This window comes from Aotus nancymaae, unplaced genomic scaffold (genome assembly GCF_030222135.1).
Source record: "Aotus nancymaae isolate 86718 unplaced genomic scaffold, 86718_ANA_hifiasm-v0.15.2.pri h1tg000019l, whole genome shotgun sequence".
NCBI classification, from domain to species: domain Eukaryota; kingdom Metazoa; phylum Chordata; class Mammalia; order Primates; family Aotidae; genus Aotus; species Aotus nancymaae.
Window position 1 is genome coordinate 6,258,759 of NW_026988431.1, and position 17,696 is coordinate 6,276,454.

The window sequence follows — 17,696 nt, forward strand, 5'->3', positions numbered from 1 at the left end:
CCACCCCCGCTGTCCCCCCCACTCCCCCCAACAGATGCCAGTGTATAGTGCTCCCCTCCCTGTGTCCATGTGTTCTCCTTGTTCAACACCCGTCTATGAGTGAGAACATGCGATGTTTGATTTTGTGTTCTTGTGTCAGTTTGCTGAGAATGATGGTTTCCAGGTTCATCCATGTCCCTACAAAGGACGCGAACTCATCGTTTTTGATGGCTGCATAATATTCCATGGTGTATATGTGCCACATTTTCCCTGTCCAGTCTATCATCAATGGGCATTTGGGTTGGTTCCAGGTCTTTGCTATTGTAAACTGTGCTGCAATGAACATTCGTGTGCATGTGTCCTTATAGTAGAACGATTTATAATCCTTTGGATATATACCCAGTAATGGGATTGCTGGGTCAAATGGAATTTCTATTTCTAGGTCCTTGAGGAATCGCCACACTGTCTTCCATAACGGTTGAACTAATTTACACTCCCACCAGCAGTGTACAAGGATCCCTTTTCTCCACATCCTTGCCAGCGTTTGTTATTGCCTGTCTTTAGGTATAAGCCATTTTAACTGGGATGAGATCATATTCTTGAAGTTTTGATTTGCATTTCCTGATGAATAAAACTGTTGAGCACCTTTTCGTTTTTTCTGTTTTGTTTTGTTGTTTTGAGACGAAGTCCCTCTCTGCTGTCACCCAGACTGGAGTGCAGTGGCTTGATTTCTGCTCACTGCAACCTCTGCCTCCCAGGTTCCAGCGATTCTCTTGTTCAACCTCCTGAGTAGCTGGCACTACAGATGTGCACCACCATGCCCGAATAATTTTTGAATTTTTAGTAGAGATGGGGTTCCACCATGTTGGCCATGCTGGTCTCAAACTCCTGACATCAGGTGATCCGCCTGCCTTCGCCTCCCACAGTGCTGGAATTACAGATGTAAGGCACAGCACCTGACCACCTGACCTTTTTATATGCCTGTTTGCCATTTTATGTCTGCTTTCAAGAAATGTCTATTCTAATCTTTTGCCCATCCTTTGATCAGATTATTTGATTTTTTTCTATAGAGTTGTTTGAGCTCCTTATATATTCTGGTTGTTAATCCCTTGTCAGACAGATAGCTTGCAAATATTTTCTCCCATTCTGTGGGTTGTCTCTTCACTTTATTAATTGTATAATCTGCTGTGCAGTAGCTTTTTAACTTGATGTGATCTCATTCATTCATTTTTGCTTTGGTTGCCTGTGCTTGTGGGGTGCTGCTCAAGAAACTTTTGCCCAGATCTATGTCCTAGAGACTTTTCCTTATGTTTTCTTGTAGTAGTTTCATGGTTTGACGTCTTACATTTACGTCTTTAATCCATTTTGATTTGATTTTTCTATATGCCAAGAGATAGGGGTCTAGTTTCATTCTTCTGCGTATAGATATCCAGTTTTCCCAGCACCACTTATTGTAGAGACTGTGTTTTCTCTAGTGTATGTTCTTGAACCTTTGTTGAAAATGAGTTCACTGTAGGTGTGTGGATTTGTTTCTGGGTTCTCGGTTCTGTTCCATTGGTCTATGTGTCTGTTTTTTATGCCAGTAGCAGTATAATTTGAAGTCAGGTGATGCGATTCCTCTAATTTTGTTCTTTTTGCTTAGGATAGCTTTAGCTATTCTGGATCTTTTGTGGTTCCATATAAATTTTAGGATTGTTTTCTCTATTTCTGTGAAGAATTTCATTGGTATTTTGATAGCGATTGCATTGAAGCTACGGTCTGCTTTAGGCAGTATGAGCATTTTAACATAGTGTTCTTCCAATCCATGAACATGGAATCGTTCTCTATTTTTTGGTTTCCTCTTCAATTTCTTTCATAAGTGTTTTGTAGTTTTCATTATGGAGATCTTTCACTTCTTTGGTTAGGTTAGTTCCTGCCTATTTAATATTATGTGTGGCTACTGTAAATGGGATTATTTTTTATTTCTTTGTTACAGTGTTCACTGTTGGCACGTAGAAATCCTACTAATTTTTGTATGTTGATTTTGTATCCTACAGGTTTACTGAATTTTTTGACCAGTTCTAATAGATTGCTTGTGGAGTCTTTAGGTTTTTTTGAATATAATATATCATCTGCAAACAAGGATAATTCACCTTCTTTCTTTCCAAGCTGGATGCTGTTTATATCCTTCTCTTGTCTGATTGCTCTAGCTAGGACTTCCAGTACTATGTTGAATAACAGTAGTGACAGTGGGTGTCCTTGTTGTGTTCCAAATCTTAGAGGAAAGGCTTTCAGTTTTCCCCATTCAGTATGATACTAGCTGTGGGTCTGTCATAAATGGCTTTTATTATGAGGTTGAGGTATGTTCCTTTTATCCCCAGTTTTTTGAGGGCTTTTATCATGAAGGGATGTTGAATTTTATCAAATGCTTTTTTTTGGCATCAACTGAAAATGATGTTGTATTATATATGGCTGAGCGGGAACCCAAACCACAAGATACGGTTCTTCCCACTCTTCCCTCCGTTTTCTTTTTCAAAGACAGAGGAACCTCACCCAACAGCCACTGGCACCCCTGGCTGTAAGAAGTACTGCCAGATTACCACTAACGATCCCTTAAGGCCTAAGTTCTCTGAAGTCAGCTTTTGGCAAATGCCACCTGGCCTCGGACTCACCCTTAGGGCAATGGGCTCCTCTGTGGCCCAGGGCAGGTGCAGAAATGCTGTCCAAAAGTCAAGCCTGGAATTAGGGAACCCAAGAGCCCTCTTGGTGCTCTACTCTCCTGCGGCAATGTGCAAGACAAGGTCCTCTTTACTTTTCCCTCTGCTTTTCTCAAGCAGAAGGAGTTTTGCTCTGAAGCCACCACAGCTGGTTATGTGCTGAGTCTCACCTGAAGCTAGCAAATCTCAGAGGCTCACCCAAGGCCCTTGATGGAGGGCTCTTTAGTTAGCTGAATGAGGCCAGGTCTGGACCCTTTCCTTCAAGGCAGCAGGTTCCCTTCTAACCCAGAGTGTGTCTAGAAATGTCATCTCGGAGCTACGGCCTGGAACAAGGGCCTCATGACTGGTTTCCTATGCTGCTATGGCTGAGCTGGTATTCCAGGATGCCAGGCGAAGTCCTCCCCACTCTTTCCTCTCCTCTCCTCAAGCAGAAGGAAGGAGTTTCTTCTGAGGACACTAACTGTGCACCCTGGGAAGGGACGATGCCAGCACTTCCTTGGCTGTCCCAGCTAGTGTCTCAGTATGTCACGTGCCCCCCCACCCCTAGTCCACTGTCTCTGGACCTACTTCCACCCTAGAATTCACCTAAGAGTTACAGTACTTATGACTTAGCCTTTCAAGTTGACTTAGAGGCCAAGAGTACTTTGGGCCTTTGTGGTGAGGTGTGTGGGAACTCAAGTTTCCACCTCTAGGATCTGCAATTCCCCTCTGGCTAGGGCTGGTTGAAACGCTCCCTCTGTGGGTGGGTGTCAGCTGAGTTTGATCTGGTTTTCCTTTCTGCTCTAATAGGACAGCACTGAGTTCAATACCTCACAATTGCTGCTTCTCCCTCCCCCAGTACCCAGAGATGCTCTCCACACCCCACTGCAGCTGCCAGGGGTAGGTAGGGGAGGGGTGGCATTGGAGATTCAGGACTGCTTTTTCTATTTCTTCATTGTTTTTTCAGTGATATGAAGTTAAAACCAGGTATTATAAGTGCTGACCTGATTTTGGTTCTTATGAAGGTGTTTTTTCTGGGTAGATAGTTAACTTGGTGTCCTTGCTTGGGGGGCAATCAGTGGATCTTTCTATTCTGCTGTCATCTACCTCCACCTCCTCTCTCTATATTTTCCTTTGGGAAGTATCTATTAAATCTTTTCTTCATTGTCAAAATTTGGTATTTTGTTCTCTTTTTAAGTTCTATTTAATCTATAAATTTATATGAATGTTTCTTAATTTGTAGTCAGTTTCGGGGAAATTTTTAATTTCTTATTTTATTGAATTATCAGCGAATGTTGTTTGAAAATAGTTACTTTTTTTCTTTTTGAGGCAGGGTCTCATTCTGTCATCCAGGTTGAAGCACAGGGGTGTAATCATAGTTTACTGCAGCCTCAGTCTCGTAGGCTCAAGTGATTCTCCCACCTCAGCCTCTTGAGTAGCTGGGAATACAGGTGTGCATGCCCAACTAACTTCTTTTTTTTTATTTTTTTTATTTTAGAGATGGGGTCTCACTATATTGTCCAGGATGGTCTCAAACTCCTGGGTTCAAGCAATTTTCCTGCCTCAGCCTCCCGAAGTGCTAGGATTACAGGTATGAGTCACTGCATCTGGGGAAAATAGTTACTTTTTAAAATAAAGTTTCACTGGTGTGTAAGTACATAAAAAATCCATAAATGTAGAGAATAGAGAAGAAACAGTCTTTCTGAATTACAAATTTGCTGTTTACGTTATTTGAATTCCTTCTGCCCTCGATTATTTTGTTTACCTGGTTGACCAAATTCTTTAAAAATCTGCTCTCAGAGCTTCTCAAATGATTGTGTTTTAGTTAAGTTTGCCCTGTATTTTCAGAGAGCTTTCCTTAATGTATTTCACCAAATGTTAGTGCTTCGCAGCGACATCTCTGCCTTTCCTCCTTTCAAGCACTTGAGAAGCAGTAGTTTTTGCTACCCCCTACCTCGAGGTTTGGCATGGCAACGTGACTCGTTAGGGCCAACGCGTTTCTGGATCGTTTAATTGCTATTCTACTTTTCTCTCTAATGGTAATCATAAAAACATGTGTTGATAAAGAAGAATCACATGGGGGATAAAGTTTCCTGCCTTAGAAAGTTTCCCAGACCTGCAACAGACATTGTTTGAATAATAAACTTACTGTGCTACTCCACTGACGTTTTTATGATTATTTGTTATACTACATCATAAACCTAGGTTATCCTGACTAATAGAACCACATTATTTAGTTCATAAAGGCGTATGATTGTTAGATTTTGTCTTAGATAGTACTTTTTATTTTTATAAATATGCTTCTTGTTTTGGTTAATGCATCTGATATTGAACTGAATTCTCTTTTATCTGACATTGATATTGTCTCTTTTGGTGTCTTCTTCTTTTATTTTTGCCTAGAATATCTTTTATCTTCAATTTTCATCTTTCCTTCTCACTTTGTTTTAAATAAATTTTTCTTTTCTTTCTTTTTTTTTTTTGAGATGAAATTTCACTCTTGTTGCCCAGGCTGGAGTGCGATGGTACGATCTCAGATCACCGAAACCTCCACCCTCTGGGTTCAAGCGATTCTCCTGCCTCAGCCTCTCAAGTAGCTGGGATTACAGGTGTGCACCACCATGCCCAACTAGTTTTGTATTTTTAGTAGAGATGGGGTTTCTCCATGTTGGTCATCTTTCACTTTTTGGAATGCAGTGGTTCAATCTTGGCGTCACTTTCTCTGCAAGTGGCTTCTCCTGGTAATTAGATTTCAGTGGTGAGCATCCCAAGAGATAGAACATGTGTTGTAGACATATTGATTTTTAGCATCTTCCCTTGGAAGTTACACAGTGTCACTGCCTCTGTTGGTCTCAAACTCCTGACCTCAGGTGATCCTCCCACCTCGGCCTCCCAAAGTGCTCGGATTACAGGTGTGAGGCACTGTCCACAGCCAGTATTTTTTAAATTATAGGTCTTTTAAAATTATAGATCTTCTTTCTGTAAGTTTGTAAGTGTTCTTCATTAATGTCTTATGCATCTCTTATGAAATTTATTCATATTTATCTTATTTGTTCTTGCTGTTTTAAATCTTATATGTATTTACATTGCAGTTTAAAACTGTTATTGATGTACAAAAATGCAATTTATCCTATCTCCAGCCATATTGCTATATTATCTTTTTTGTAACATTTCTTTATAAATTGTTTTTAGTTTTCTACATAACCAGCAATATCATTGGTGAATAACAGTTTCTTCCTTTCTAATTCCTTTTCACATTTTCTTATACTGACTAAGGACCTCCAGAATAATGTTGAAAAGAATGGTGAAGGCAGACATGTTTTTCATATTCCTGGTTTTCACAACCACCCCCAATTATAATTTTAAATAATTCTCAAGCTGGCAGAAGTAGCTCACACCTGTAATCCCAACAGTTTGAGAGGCCAGGGTAGGCAGATCACCTGAGGTCAAAAATTCGAGACCAGCATGGCCAACATGGCAAAACTCTGTCTCTACTAAAAAGACAAAAATTAGCCAGGCATATTGGTGCCACCTGTAATCCCAGCTACTCAGGAGGATGAGGCAGGAGAATTACTTGAACCTGGGAGATGGAGGTTGCAGTGAGCCAAGATTGCACCACTATACTCCAGCCTGAGTGACAGAGTGATACTCTGCCAAAAAAAAAAAAACAAAAAACACTCAAGTCTACAGAAAGCTGAAAGAAGGTGTATGAACCCTAACACCCATGTTGTCTTCATCTGATTTTTTTACAATGGAGTTTACAGACAGATGTTCTGGTCCTAACATGTTAGGCAGTAATTTTCACCAATTGAATGCAAGTTGCCTTTATTATAAATCTGAATTTACCTTGCATGATAGTTTCATTAACATTTTAGCTTTCACTATATCTATTACGATTCAGATTTTTTCTATTGTAAAATATTGATAGCTTAAGCAATAAAAATTTTACATGTATTTGAACAACTGAGAGTGAGTCAAAATCAGTTGCCTACTCTGTTAAAAACAGTACAATTAACAGCATTTACTATCGTTAGAATACTGCTTCCTGCACCTCTTAAAATTATCTTAGACATCCTGGAGATTTCTGTAAGAACAGATTTGTTTTTGAGTTACATTATTATAAGTGCTCAGAAACTTCCTGAATAGCTGGGATTACAGGCATGAGTCACCACACCCAGCTAATTTTTGTATTTTTAGTAGAGACAGTGTTTCGCCATGTTGGCCATGCTGGTCTTGAACTCCTGGCCTCAAGTGACCTGCCTGCCTTGGCCTCCTGAAGTGCTGGGATTACAGACACGTAATCCTTTCTGAGCACTTATAATAATTATAATAATTCCCTTAAACTTCCTTTAAGTTTAATTTACTGTCAGTACTTTTGAAATGGTGCCTTTTCATTTTGCTTACAATTTTTTGAAGCATAATCTTAAAATAATATTGTCTTCCTGAAGAATTTAATAGTCTTGTGATATATGTCCTCGTTTTATCTTTTTTGTTGAAAAGTCAAGTTTCTTATTATACCACGGAAAGCAAGAAGTGTCAGACATTATCATGTGTACAGAGGTTCTGGCATGTCTCTGTGAATGAAGTGGGGAATAAATAAGAATTGAATGGTTGTTCTTGTCTTCATAATAAGCCAAATTTAGATAATCTTGGGGAAAAAAAAATTACAGAAGATTGAATTTTAAGATTTATTTTTTAACATTGGGTGCTGAGGCCAGAGTGTCAGAGTTTAGATCTTCTTTTGGAGTTTAGGAAAGTATTTTGATTTTTTTTTTTAAAGCTTTTTTGGCTGTAAGTTTATTCAATGCAAAATAATCCTCTCCAATTTTACTGACGTGGCTGACCACGTCCACAACCAAATCCACCTCTAAATTGGAATTCCACTGCTGACCCAACCCCAGCCTCGACTTTCTTGTCCGCTCCAGGGGGCACAGCTCTCGGTCTGTAGGTATCTCGGTTGGATTCCCCTCTGGCGAGTCTCACAGGTCGCTCACCCTCCAGACCTTTAGGCCGAGGCCTGCCAGTCTCTAGACGGCTGAGTCATAGGGTGGCAGGCACAGTCTCCCGGGGCAGATGAAGGTCATCACGGAGATACTGGATAGCCTCATTGGGAAGGCACCGGTAGACACGTCTCCAGGCAAACTTCCTTCACGTAGCTTCGGGACTTGAGAGACTGCATGGCCTTCATGACGGAAGGTTGGGCACATTCTTGTCTGCCAGCTCTGGTGCTTAGGCATGTGGACATCCTCCTTGGCCACCGTGCCTCCCTCCTTAAAAAGGAGTTCATAAATGGCAATCCGGTTCTTCTCAGGCATCAACATCTCGGTGGCTGTCGGGGCCGGGGCCGGGGCCGGGGCTGGAAACGAAGGAGCATCAGTGGTGCTGCATCCCTTGTGTGTTTTGACTTTTTTACAATGGGGTTTGCAGACTGATGGGAGGACGGCTGCTTTTTATTTTTTTAAATAACATACATCAGTAGTTTTTTTGTTTGTTTTGTTTTGTTATTGTTTGTTTGTTTTGAGATGGAGTTTCGCTCTTGTTACCCAGGCTGGAGTGCAGTGGCGCAATCTCAGCTCACCGCAAGCTCCGCCGCCTGAGTTCAAGCCATTCTGCTGCCTCAGCCTCCTGAGTAGCTGGGATTACAGGCATGCGCCACCATGCCCGGCTAATTTCTATTGTTAGTAGAGATGGGGTTTCTCCGTATTTGTCAGGCTGGTCTCGAACTCCTGACGTCAGATAATCCGCCTGCCTTGGCCTCCCGAAGTGCTGGGATTACAGGCATGAGCCACCGTGCCCCGGCCTACATCAGGAGTTTTAAATTTTCTTTTTCTTTTCTTTTCTTTTTTTTCTTTCTTTCTTTCTTTTTTTACCTTGGAAATTGTAGCTAAAGAAAAGCCATTATCACTCCAATTTTAGTTTTGCTTCTAAGCAAGATTTCAGGTTAAGTAGGAGGTGAGATAACTTTTTAAAATATATGTGTTAAAAGTTTTTTTAAAAAGAGTTTTAGGTAAAAGTTTCTATTTTTGTGGGCTGATTTCATTGCAAAATAAGTCAGAAAAGGCAATCATATATCCAGGCTTTAGTTTTCATTTACATTCCACACACCTGAAGGAAAGTCACTTTTTCTTTAGATTTCAGTCGTTGTACTGCAGATAATTGTATTAGAGTAAACCTATTTGTGGAATCAGGTTGGATTAAGATTTAAGCAAGAAATATGAATTGTATCTTTAATGATTCTCTGTGGGTAGAATTGGGCTTCTTTCTTGGAGCCTTTGTTTTCACCCTTTCTCTGCCTACATTTTATAATGGTCTCTTCTCTTTAAAGTTACGTGGCTTGGCCGGGCGAGATGGCTCATGCCTGTAATCCCAGCACTTTGTAAGGCTGAGGCTGATGGATCACTTGAGGTCAGGAGTTTGAGACCAGCCTGGCCAACATGGTGAAACCCCGTTTCTACTAAAAATACAAAAATTAGCTGAGGGTGGTGGCATGCGCCTGTAATCCCAGCTACTTGGGAGGCAGGAGAATTGCTTGAATCCTGGAGGCAGGGGTTGCAGTGAGCCGAGATAGCACCACTGCACTCCAGCCAGTCACATGGCTTGGTGAGGCACAATTAGCACAAATAATGTGTTCCAGATGTGCTGGATTCTTACCACACTTCTATGATAATAGGTATTCTTATCCCAACTTGACATATGAGATAGCTGATGACTGGTGAGATCTAAAGTCGCATGACTCTTCAGTGCCATGCACAGCTCACTCCAAACTCAGTGATTTCCCTGTTTTCTGATGTCACCTTTTTTTTCACCCACCCGTCATTATTTTTATCAAGAAAAATATCAACTTCTTGTAGACATGGCCTGCAAGTTCGGTTTGAGCAGTGCTGGCAAAATCTCAACCTGTTGATCAGTTAAGAGAAATGCAGCAAAGTTTAAAAAAATAAAAAATTAAAAATTAAAAAAAAAAAAAAAAAAAACATCTTAATTCCCTGGAGGCTCAAGTCTTTTTATTCATACTCTAAATTCTTTACAATGCCCACTAGAGGGCAGAACTGTGTCATCACTGTCTTTTTTTTTTCTGTGTGAAATGAGGACACCCCGTCAAGCAGGAAGAACCTGAAAACTGAGACCAAACATTTCCTTGAAAATTAAAATGTGAATGCGCTTACCTCCTTGGTAGGCAAGTGATTAAATTGAAGGTCAGGAAAAATTTCATGTGTGCCTTGTTCTAGTTTCTAAAGACAATGAGGAAAATTATGATTCAAGAACACTTTCCTTCACCCTTTCTGAAATCCCCAGCCCTTTAGTTTAAGGACCAGGACTTGCTGGATTTGGGAGATGGCAACAAAAGGTGTGGGAACGGGACGAGTTCTTCTGTTGGCTTGGAATTCTCGAGCGTGATGCTTAAAGTAATGAGACAGGGGGCTGCTATATTCATGCCACTGTGTTTCAGCACTCACCGATACGATCTGCTTGTAGCGGCGTTCCAAAGGGAAACTGAGACCCTCTTCTGTGGTCTGGCGGTGTCCCTGCTGAGCTCCAACAGGGAAAAGCAAGTGTCCGTTTCTGTGTCAGTGTCAGCCTTACAAGTCCTGAGTCCTGGTTAAAAAAAAAAAAAACTACTTGAGGCCTGGCGCAGTGGCTCATGCTTGTAATTTCATTGCTTTGGGAACCCGAGGCAGGAGGATTGCTGAGGCCAGGAGTTGGAGACCAGCTTGGGCAACACAGTGAGACCCGTTCTCCACACACATTTTTTTTTTAATTAGCCAGGTGTGGTGGCATGTGTCTGTGGTCCCAGCTACTCAGGAGGCTGAGGCAGGAGGACTGCTTGAGCCCAGGAGGTCCAGGCTGTCATGAGCTGGCAGAGACCCTGTCTCTAAAAAATGAAAACAAAACAACAAAAAACCTCCTTGGAGTCAGCACGTGGGAAAAGGGAGAGGGAAGGAGGTGATCTTGGTGATATGAGCTGCCTTCCTGAACGTGCTGGAGCTTCTGTCTCCCATAAGCTTTTAAGTGGCTTTTGACTAACCTGGATCACAAGATTCTAAGTGCAGCTGGAAGAGAGAAAACATCGTTCAACTTTTCCAGAACTGGAAGTAGAGATAGGTTAAAAAAACAAAATTAAAGGGTGTCCCACACCCTCATCTGTTTATTTTGTTGTTGTTGTTGTTTTCGTGGGTGTGTTTGTTTGTTTTTTTGAGACCGTCTTGCTCTGTCGCCCAGGCTGGAGAGCAGTGGTGCAAACACTGCTCACTGCAGATTCAACCTCCTGGGCTCAAGAGAACCTCCCTTGTTAGCCCCTTGAGTAGCTGGGGCCACAGGCGCATGCCACCACATCTGACTGATTTTGTTTATTTTTTGTAGAGATCTGGTCTCACCATGTTGCCCAGGCTGGTCTCAAACTCCTGGGCTCAAGTGATCCTCCCGCCTTGGCCTCCCAAGGTGCCACAATTACAGGCATACAGGCATACAGGCATGAGCCAATTGGCCTGGCCACCCTCATCTGTTTTAATACTAAAGTTCTAAGTGAAAATAAGTTACTGAGAGTAAGTTCCATGCAAAGCAAAGAGGGAAGGAGCCAGGGTGGATATATGCTGGCAGCTGACGGTTTCAACTGATCTGTAAAAGTCACTTGAAGCCACTTAGAGTAGTCCCCCCTTATAGGCAAGGGATGTGTGCCAAGACCCCCAGTGGATGGGACTGCAGCTAATATTGAACCATATATATATATATAACATATATATATATACACACACACATATATTTTTCATATTCATACCCATGATAAAGTTTAATTTATAAATTAGGCACAGTAAGAGATTAACAAAAATTATAATAAAATAGAACAATTATAATCGTATTCTAAAATACAAGTTATGTGAGCCAGGTGCAGTGGCTTATGCCTGTAATCCCAGCACTTTGGGAGACTGAGGCAGGCAAATCACTTGAAGCCAGAAGTTTGAGGCCAGCGTGGTCAACATGGCCTCCATCTCCACTAAAAATACAAAAATTACCTGAGTGTGTTGGCACACGCCTGTAATCCCAGCTACTCAGATGGCTGAGACATGACAATCACTTGGACTCGGGAGGCAGAGGTTGCAGTGAGCCGAGATCATGCCACTGCACTCCAAAAAAAAAGTTATGTGAATGTCATGTCTCTCGCTCAAAATACCGCAGTATTTTCAGACCACAATTGACTGAGGGTAACTAAAACCTCGGAAAGCAAAACTCTGGAAAAGGGGAGACTGTTTACACCTCATTTAGACTTTGGGCACTTGGGGTTCTTATGCACCAGGAGGAACTTTTATTCTTGTTTCTTTATGGCGTATCTTCCCTAAGATTTTTGGCCCAGAAAAGACCAAAGGTATTTCTCTGAGTACCATCTTATTTTATATTTTGGAGAGATTAAAAGGATGAAATAAGAGGATCTGGAATTCTGAGACTGTTTCTGTTGCTCACTTGCTGCGCAGTAAGAAGAGCTTCTTATTCTCTATAAGCCTCAGTTTCTGCATCTGTAAAAATCAGAATGTTGATACAATCTAACACACAGGTAGGGAGGGGTTGGGTGAGGAGACACATGTCAAGTGCTAATGTCCTGCCTAGCACAGCATACATGTACAGTAAGGGTGAGCTGTTCTGTTGCTGTTTGTGGAATTCTACCAAGAAGAGTCTCTGATACTCACTGCAATGGTAGTAGCTACTGAAATACCTCCCCTCAGTGACTTCTAGACCTTGAATGTTCTCACTTCTTCACTCTTTTCTTTACATTTTTTTAACTCCTTCCTTCCTTCCTTCCTTCCTTCCTTCCTTTCTTTCTTTCTTTCATTCTTTCTCTTTCTTTCTTCTTTCTTCTTTCTTTCTTTTGAGACAGTCTCACTCTGTTGCCCAGGCTGGAGGGCAGTGGCACAATCTCGGCTCACTGCAGCCTCCACCTCCCAGGTTCAAGCAATTCTCCTGCCTCAGCCTCCTGAGTAGCTGGGACCACAGGCACCTGCCATCACACTGGGCTAATTTTTTTTGTATGTGTGTGTGTGAAGAGGAGTTTCACCATTTCGGCCAGGCTAGTCTTGAATGCCTGACCTCAGGTGATCTGCCCGCCTCAGCCTCCCAATGTGCTGGGATTACAGGCATGAGACACCACGCCAGGCCTCATTTTTTTGTCTTTTGGTGAAGGTTTTCTCTGTCACCACTCTGGGAGATATCACGTTATATAACTCTTCACCCCACTCACCCAGAGAAGCTGGAAGAAAGGGAGAGGAAAAACACTTTGCTCCATGGATCTCCGCTTACTATTCTTTCCTCACAGCAGAGCAATGATGAAACCAAGGTCAGAGAGGTTGAAATGCCTTAGGGGAGAGCCAAGAACTGAGTCATATTTTCATTGCTATTAAAATTCTCACCCACCCAGATCCTGCTCCTTACAAGTCCTGTGTAATTTATTTCAAGACCTGTGCCTGGGTAAATCTGGGTAAATCTTTGCTCTAACATGTACTTATGATGCAGCAAAAGATCATTTTACTGTTTTTACTCTAGAGCTGGCTATGGGGGAGAGGCCTTCCTTTGGGTTAGAGATTACTCGCTCAGACTCACCTTTCTCCTCAACATGGCCTTCCCTCATCATTCCTTTTCATTTCAGTTGAGATGGGGGTGAGGAAACCAAACGGTTCTATCTTTGTCATTCAGCCATTTCTGAATCCTAAGGAACTTAGTTACTAGAATTGTCCTCTCTCGGATAGGATCTTTTGTTTTTTCTTCAACTTATTTCAAGTTCTGGGGTACATGTGCAGGACGTACAGGTAAACATGTGCCATGGTGTCTGGCTGCAGATCATCCCACCAACCTAGGTAATAAGGCCAGTATGCATTAGCTATTCTTCCTAATGCTCTCCGTCCCCACTCTCCCTCTGCTCCACCTAATAGGGTCTTTAAGGCAATACACACGAAGGAGCTCACTCTGCATCAGTGACTTCAGAGTATGTGTATGTTTAGGGGTCTGTGTACACAGTGTATATGTGTTTCACTGAGGGTAAGTGTGTATGTTGGGCACGTGATGGGGTTAGTTGAGCTGGAACACAAAACTGGATCACAGATACTGAAGCCCTTACAATGTATCAGCACACGTTTATTGAAGCTCTAATCTCCAAGCACTGAGATTAAGGAATGCATTACTACATGTGGTTCCTAACCTTGGGATTTCACTATAATCTATATGGAGAGAGAGGATGTGTGAATATATTTAAAACAAACAAGCGGGGATAATAACTGATGATAAATGCTTTGGGAAATTAAAAGGTGGAAGGATTCACAAAGGTCCGGTGGGATTCTAAAAGGCTGCAAGGATAACACAATATTATAATCGGTCTTTGAAAAAAAATTGGGACTTAGATAAGCAGAGTAGCAGGGCAGACTCTGGAAAGGCTTGCTTAATACCTAAATACACTGCATTACTGGTGTATCGGTCAAAATTCTTTTGGTTGTCAGTGGCCAAAAACTCATTCGAATTACAAAGGAAATTAAAATGATCCATGTAACTGAGAAGTTCAAGGCGTGATGCTAACTTCAGGTCTCACAAAATGCCATCAGGATACGTCGCCTTCCCTTGGCCTAGCTCTTCTCAATGTTGGCTTTATTTTCTGATAGGGGGTCTCTGTAAACAGGACTATGTAGAGCTCCAGAAGTAAGTTCTACCAATACAAGATCATGCATGTTTCTCCAGCAGGGCCAGAAACTTCCTGGATTCTCATTAGCTTGGTGTGGGTCAAGCAGCCATCTGTGAATCTATTTCTTTAACTTGAGGTATGGAATTCTCTAATGGCCCAATCTGAGTCACGTGCCCACTCCTAGAGCAAGGCGGTCAGAATAGTCCAACCTAAACCTCATGAACTGAGAGTGGAAGAGGGGTGCTTCTGCAAAGGGACTCGGGATACTATCACCAGAAGAAGGGAATGGATTCTCAGCAGACATAAGCAGCAGATGTTCACTGTCATCTCTTCCTTTAGCAATCTGTTGATGATGGTTCCTATTAACTCCTTTCCTGAGTTTCATAGTTCTTTTATATTAATACTCAAGGTTCTTGAACATATGCCTTATCCTTAGTATTAGACCCTAACTCAGCCTGTGCAAGTCTATTCTACATTTTATTGAAAGGAGGCACTCTGGATGGTTAATTCAAGCATTCAGGGAAATGAACACCAGCAAATCCTCCCCTATTCAGAATGAAAAGTGAAATTAGGACTGAACTATTTTCTGAACTATTTTCTTCTAACTATTAATAGTTATGATTTTTTAACCAAATTATTGAGAATGACACGCTGACATTCATGCCTTATCTCAATGAGGAAATCCTACCTTTTGGGATGAACCTAAGAGATCTCCATAGGAAAGTGTTCAATCCAATAGAAAATGAGAGAGTTTAAAGACATTTACGGATATTTTTGTTCCCAGGGATGAGATTTACCAAGGTCATGGCTCTCTCTACCCAAGGAACAACGTCATGGTTTTATTATTTCTTAATAGATCAACACTCAGGATCAAGATAGAAGTGCAAATGAGCTGAACTGTGCTTGTAAATTGGGACTTGGCAAACGTATTTGGCAATAAGCCATGTACTTTTTCATTCTGAAGGCTTGGTGTTGAAAAATGCCTGAAGCTACACTCAGCATCTGCATCATTAGGGTCTAGGAAACTAGGCAAGTTCACTAGTCTGTTGCTTTAAACTATAAGGCAATTTGTTTCTCTCGACATTGCATTTGAGCCTTTCATGAAGTAATAGATATTTTACAAATTCAGAACTGTGTCAGGGTTCAAATAAGCTTTATGTTTGTTAGCATTTATTTGTATCTTTTTTTGTTTAATCTTTAATTTTCATATAATATTGTTCTTAAGACCTTTTCCATTTAGACCTGACCGTGGCAGACATACTGATATGTATAAGCAAATGTAGAAAAAAATGGTTTTGACGTTTCTTTTTATCCAAGGCCATACCTATGTAATACTGCCAAATTTGTAATTTCCTACATGAATTAACGATTTTGACACCATTTATTAAGCTATTACTTTCTTTAAAAACAATTTAAATTTTACAAACCATACATAAATATTTTTCCTTCAAAAAATATCAACCATTATAAATAAAGCAACAATCTTCCTCCTTTTTCCCCCACCCTAACTCCCAACCCTGGTGTTTCACCACCTTCTCCCTGGTAAACTCTGTTATTAGTTCTGATGTATGTCTTTCCCATACATGCACACACACACACACACACACACACACACACACACACACACACAACCCTACACCTACCACTAGAAACTTTAGAATATCATTCAGTATATATTTACATAAAATATATTATACTGGTTCAAGTGCAGTGGCTCGCCCCTGTAATCCTAGCACTTCGGGAGGCTGAAACAGGTGGATTACTTGAGGCCGGGAGTTTGAGACCAGCCTGGTCAACATGGTGAAACCGTGTCTCTACTGAAAATACAAAATTAAGCTGGAGTGGTGATGGACTCCTGTGTTTCCAGCTACTCTGGAGACTGAGGCAGGAGAATCACTTGAATCTGGGAGGCAGAGGCGGCAGTGAGCTGAGATCATGCCACTGCACTCCAGCCTGGGAGACAGAGAGAGACTCCATCTCAAAAAAAAAAAGATATTATAGTAAACATATTTATCTACACTTGCTTTTTAAAATTCAACAGTATGTCGTGTAGGTATATTGATATTTTACATATGCACCTAGTTCCTCCCCAATTTATGGACATAAAGATGGCTTCTGATCTTTTTCCATTATAAGCAAAAGCATTGCACATATCTTTTCTAATTTGTTGACATAATATTCTCTTACAGTCCTAATAATGCTTTTCATTTCTGTAAGGTTGGTGGTATGTCTACTCCTTCATTCCTGATCTTAATCATTGAATCTTCTTTCTTTTTTCTTGGTCAGTCCAGCTGAAGATTCGTCAATTTTCTTGATCATTACAGATAACCAACTTTTAGTTTTGTTGGTGTATTAGTTCATTCTCACACTGCTATAAAGATACTACCCAAGACTGCGTAGTTTATAAACAAAGGAGGTTTAATTGACTCACCAATCTGCATGGTTGGGGAGGCCTCAGGAAACTTACAATCATGGCAGAAAGCAAAGGGGAAGCAAGCACCTTCTTCACAAGACAGCAGGAGGAAGAAGCAAGAGAAAGTGGAAATTGTCAAACACTTATAAAACCATCAGAGCTCATGAGAACTCACTATTATTAGAACAGCATGGGGAAACCACCCCCATGATCCAATCACCTCCCATCAGTTTCCTCCTTCAACATCTGGGGACTGTAATTCAAGATGAGATTTTGGTAGGGACGCAAAGCTGTACTATATCAGTTGGTTTTCTCTACTGTTTTTCTATTCCCTCTTTCACTTAATCTCCTATAATCATTATTTCCTTCTGTTTGTTTTGGGTTTAGTTTGCTCCTTTTTTCTGGTTTCTTAAGGTAGAAGTTTAGGTGATTGATTTGTGGTCTTTCTTCTTTGTTAATATAGGCATTTACAGTTATAAATTTATCTTGGAGCACGGCTTTAGCTACATAACATATGTTTTGTTTTTTCATTCTTCTCAAAGTTTTTAATAATTTCCCTTTCTCCTCTGAGGGTTCACTAGTTGAGACTGGCAGGCACAGTGGCTCATGCTTGTAATCCCAGCACTTTGAGAGACTGAGGCAGGAAATCAGTTGAGCCCAAGAGTTCAAGACCAGCCTGGGCAACATAGTAAGATCTTGTCTCTACAAAAATAAAATTAAAAATTAAAAACTAACTGGATGTGGTGGCACATGCCTGTTGTCCGAGCTACTCAGTAGGCTGTGGCAGGAAGAGCACTTGAGCTCAGGAACTCAAGACCACAGTGAGCCGTGATTGTACCACTGCACTCCAGTCTGAGTGACAGAGCAAGACCCTGTTTCAAAATAATATAATAATAATAAATGAGACTATGAAATAAATTAACAGCAGGAAGACCAACAGGAGAAAATGTATATATCTGAAAAATGTTGGCAGTTC

General features: G+C 41.1%; 1 pseudogene; it reads right to left on the reverse strand.

The window, feature by feature from the left end:
• Window positions 1–7,478: 7,478 nt before the first annotated feature.
• On the reverse strand, window positions 7,479–7,972 carry LOC105705561 (small ribosomal subunit protein eS10-like; annotated as a pseudogene).
• Window positions 7,973–17,696: the final 9,724 nt, after the last annotated feature.